This window comes from Canis lupus, chromosome X (genome assembly GCF_048164855.1).
Source record: "Canis lupus baileyi chromosome X, mCanLup2.hap1, whole genome shotgun sequence".
Lineage (NCBI taxonomy): Eukaryota > Metazoa > Chordata > Mammalia > Carnivora > Canidae > Canis > Canis lupus.
This window is the reverse complement of record NC_132876.1, coordinates 93,614,570-93,619,551: the sequence shown is the minus strand read 5'-3', so window position 1 is coordinate 93,619,551 and position 4,982 is coordinate 93,614,570. Positions and strand designations below refer to the sequence as shown.

At 43.4% G+C, this 4,982-nt stretch overlaps 1 pseudogene; it reads left to right on the top strand.

Moving 5' to 3' along the window:
- Window positions 1–2,631: 2,631 nt before the first annotated feature.
- On the top strand, window positions 2,632–4,045 carry LOC140628549 (elongation factor 1-alpha 1 pseudogene; annotated as a pseudogene).
- Window positions 4,046–4,982: the final 937 nt, after the last annotated feature.

The window sequence follows — 4,982 nt, the reverse complement described above, 5'->3', positions numbered from 1 at the left end:
CACATCATGGCACCAGGTCAAAGAGCATGTAAGGCCTCTTCAGCTCAAGTTACTGAAGTTCATATCTTTGACAACCCTGTAATCCTTGGTGAGCACTGTCAGAGGATTATAATGGCTGCAAGAGATTTTGGGGTCCTAATATGTGCCTTAGGTCTGGTATCTAGGGACCAGGGCAGGCAGTGGTGGTGGCCAGATCCAGTGGTTTGCACACACTCAGCTATGGGGCCATGTGCAGCTAGTTGTGTAGTGGCAGAAACCAGTTGCAGACACATTCATAGTGATGGTGGCCAGTCAGGTAGCAAGGGCCAAGGCCCACTACGGGCTCACTGACTTCTATGGAGGCCTTGCCTGCTGGCATGCTTTCCTACGGATGCATAGTATTCCAATGGACATGCATGCTGCCATGGAGTCCAATTACAAAGGTTTGATTGGGGGTGTGCAAGTGCACAGCTGGAGGGCCTAGCTCTGCATAAGAACATTGGTCATGACCAGTGATAAAAAGAAGCACCTGATCTTGGCCCACAAGCAGCTGCCAGGGCCCTGGTTGTCACTGTGCTTGCCTGTGGCTATCTACTCTCCCCCCAGGCATTCACACTGGAGGCTAATGGCTGGCATCAGGTGGGTGGCATGCAGGTGCACAGCTGGATGTGCTAGTCTTGAGCACTGACTCAATGATGGGGTTCAGCCAGAGGGTCTTAGGCTGGCATCTTCAGCCTCCTGGATGCAAAAGCCAGATCTGGCTGTGAGTGTGACTCTCAAACTCCAGTAGGGATGGGGAAGGACTCAGGCACCTAGCATCAGCAAATGTGAAAACCTATTGGGTGAGAGCTAAAGAGATCTTCAGGGATCTGCAATGGCTACACTGGCCCTTGGCTTCATAAGTGGTAAATTCTGTTGAGGTTGAAGAGCAGGTTTGTGAAAATCATGATTGCTCCCATTGTATGTTAATAACAGCCTCTGCTTTCCTCCTTGTTCCTAGCTGTCTCAATACTATCTCAGAGAATTTAAAATAACATAAAGATGCTTACTGAAGTCAGGAGGGCAGTGGATAAACAATGTGTGTGTGTGTGTGTGTGTGTGTGTGTGTGTAACTCTTATCAAAGACTCTGATTTTAGTTAAGATTAACAAATTTTGCATTAGTATTTTCACAACCTCAGCAGTGTAATATATTCGGTAATAAGGAAGGTCAGACATTGATACTGTGGTAATTAAGTGCCAAGCCATGTTCTTTACTTGTATTTACTTATGTGATGATCACAACAAGCCATGAGGTGAATTCTGTTATTCTCATTTTACATATAAGGAAGCTAAGACACAGCAATATTAATTTTTCCAGCATAGCAGAACTAATAAGGTGTGTAGGAGCTTAATTACAACATTCTGCTCCCTTGCCCAGCTAGCTACACACAAACTAATAGGTATGTGATATTTTTGATGTGGTGGTCTTCAACTATAAATGCTTTTCTTTCACTGTGGAAGACCACTTATTTCACATTTTATCATAGTAGTTTTAAGAGCATGTGGCTGATTAGAAATGACAAATACCCACCATTTGCTTCGACATGGATGGAACTAGAGGGTATTATGCTGAGTGAAATAAGTCAATCGGAGAAGGACAAACATTATATGGTCTCATTCATTTGGGGAATATAAAAAATAGTGAAAGGGAATAAAGGGGAAAGGAGAAAAAATAAGTGGGAAATATCAGAAAGGGAGACAGAACATGAAAGACTCCTAACTCTGGGAAACGAACTAGGGGTGGTGGAAGGGGAGGAGGGCGAGGGGTGGGGGTGACTGGGTGGCGGGCACTGAGGTGGGCACTTGACAGGATGAGCACTGGTTGTTATTCTGTATATTGACAAATTGAACACCAATAAAAAATAAATTTATTAAAAAAAGAGCATGTGGCTGGAAGTGTATTGCTTTTGGATTTCTTGTTCATATGCTTTCTAAGAAAACTCTAGCTTGTGTGCTAAGACATAACTGTCTACTTTAGTTTCACTTTTTCTTTTGCAGTTATAGTTTGTTCTTGATGAGTTCAGGAACCATACCTTCTCTTTCCCCTCAATATTCTAGAATCATGGCATGGTGCTAAGCTCATAAAAAGGGAATAACAAATGTTGGTGTATTCACTGCTACTTTTTTATCCAAAAACTACATCTGATAGTTATTTGTAATTTGCATAAAGAACACATTCCTCCAAAAAGAATTTATTTTTTGAGTCCATTTTGTGATAGGGACATAAGAATAAAACATAGTTCTGCTGCCATTGAGGAACTTCTGGCATAATAGGAAGAGACATATGTAAACAAATTATGCAGTGATGTGCTATAGACCAGTTGTTAAAATTTGATAAATGTGTGATGAGTAAGTAAGCTTCAGTGGAGATGGAGAATTCTAATCCTGATTTTGGTAAGAAATATTGGACACATGCACTGTTAGAACTGAAAAAAAGTTTTAGGGATTATTTTGTCTAATCTCTCATTTTATAGGTAAGAACCTGAAGTACTGGGATGTTGAATGGGATTTCCCCTATTAAGTCCAAACTTGACTATGAAGAAAAACTGTTGGTTAAAAAAGAAAGAAAGAGCTTTTTTGCAATGGGTTTACAGCTAGAACACAGCTGTCGTGAAAACCGCCGCTAAACCTAAACCAAAATGGGAAAGGAAAAGACTCACATCAACATCGTCGTCATTGGACATGTAGATTCGGGCAAGTCTACCACTACTGGCCATCTGATCTACAAATGTGATGGGATCGACAAAAGAACTATCGGAAAATTTGAGAAGGAGGCTGCTGAGATGGGAAAAGGCTCCTTCAGGTATGCCTGGGTCTTGGATAAACTGAAAGCTGAACGTGAACGTGGGATCACCATTGATACCTCCCTGTGGAAATTCGAGACCAGCAAGTATTATGTGACCATCACTGATGCCGCAGGACACAGAGACTTTATCAAAAACATGATTACAGGCACATCTCAGGCTGACTGTCCTGATTGTTGCTGCTGGTGTTGGTGAATTTGAAGCAGGTATCTCCAAGAATGGGCAGACCCATGAGCATGCCCTTCTGGCTTACACACTGGGTGTAAAACAACTAATTGTTGGTGTTAACAAAATGGATTCCACTGAACCACCCTACAGCCAGAAGAGATTCGAGGGAATCGTTAAGGAAGTCAGCACCTACATTAAGAAAATTGGCTACAACCCCGACACAGTAGCATTTGGGCCAATTTCTGGTTAGAATGGTGACAACATGCTGGAGCCAAGTGCTAACATGCCTTGGTTCAAGGGATGGAAAGTCACCCGTAAAGATGGGAAAGCCAGCGGGACCACACTGCTTGAAGCTCTGGCTTGCATTCTGCCACCAACTCATCCAACTGATATGCCCTTGCATCTGCCTCTCCAGGACATCTACAAAATTGGTGGTATTGGTACTGTCCCAGTGGGTCGAGTGGAGACTGGTGTTCTCAAGCCTGGCATGGTGGTCACCTTTGCTCCAGTCAATGTTACAACTGAAGTAAAGTCTGTTGAAATGCACCATGAAGCTTTGAGTGAGGCTCTTCCTGGGGACAATGTGGGCTTCAATGTCAAGAACGGATCTGTCAAAGATGTTCGTCGTGGCAACGTGGCTGGTGACAGCAAAAATGACCCACCAATGGAAGCAGCTGGCTTCATGGCTCAGGTGATTATCCTGAACCTTCCAGGCCAAATCAGTGCTGGATATGCACCTGTGCTGGATTGTCACACAGTTCACATTGCTTGCAAGTTTGCTGACCTGAAGGAGAAGAGAGATCATCATTCTGGAAGAAAGCTGGAAGATGGTCCCAAGTTCTTGAAATCTGGGGATGCTGCCATTGTTGATATGATTCCTGGCAAACCTAGGTGTGTTGAGAGCTTCTCTGACTATCCTCCTCTGGGCCGTTGTTTTGCTGTACATGGCATGAGACAGACGGTTGCTGTGAGTGTCATCAAAGCAGTGGACAAGAAGGCAGCTGGAGCTGGCAAAGTCACCAAGTCTCCCCAGAAAGCTCAGAAGGCTAACTGAATATTATCCCCCATACCTGCCGCCCCAGTCTTTTTTTTTTAAAACTTTTTTTTATTTATGATAGTCATACAGAGAGAGAGAGAGAGGCAGAGACATAGGCAGAGGGAGAAGCAGGCTCCATACACCGGGAGCCTGACGTGGGATTCGATCCTGGGTCTCCAGGATCGCGCCCTGGGCCAAAGGCAGGCGCCAAACCACTGCGCCACCCAGGGATCCCTGCCGCCCCAGTCTTAATCAGTGGTGGAAGAACAGTCTCAGAACTGTTTGTGTCAATTGGCCATTTAAGTTTAATAGTAAAAGACTGGTTAATGATAACAATGCATCGTAAAACCTTCAGAAGGAAAGGAGAATGTTTTGTGGACCATTTGTTTTATGTGTGTGTGTCTGTGTGGCAGTTTTAAATTATTAGTTTTTAAAATCAGTACTTTTTAATGGAAACAACTTGACCAAAAATCTGTCACAGAATTTTGAGACCCATTAAAACAAAAGTTTAATGAGAAAAAAAAAATTAAAAATAAATAAATAAATAATAAAAATTAAAAAGAAAGAAAGAAAAAGACCCTATGAATCCATTTAATCTCAAGAGGGCTTCTCTATGAGTACCATCTACTCAAAGGTATTTAGAGGGGATCCCTGGGTGGCTCAGCGGTTTAGCACGCCTGCCTTTGGCTCAGGGTGTGATCCTGGAGCCCCAGGATCAAATCCCACATCAGGCTCCCTGCATGGAGCCTGCTTCTCCCTCTGCCTGTGCTTCTGCCATTCTCTCTCTCTCTCTCTCTCTCTCTCTCTCTCTGTGTGTGTGTGTCTCATGAATAAATAAATAAGATCTTTAAAAAAAAAACAAAGGCATTTAGAGGCAATAGACTCAGCTCTATTACTGTCATGCACCTTCTCACCTCATAATTGGCCAAGATGTAGAGATGGGAGGAAGGAGAGT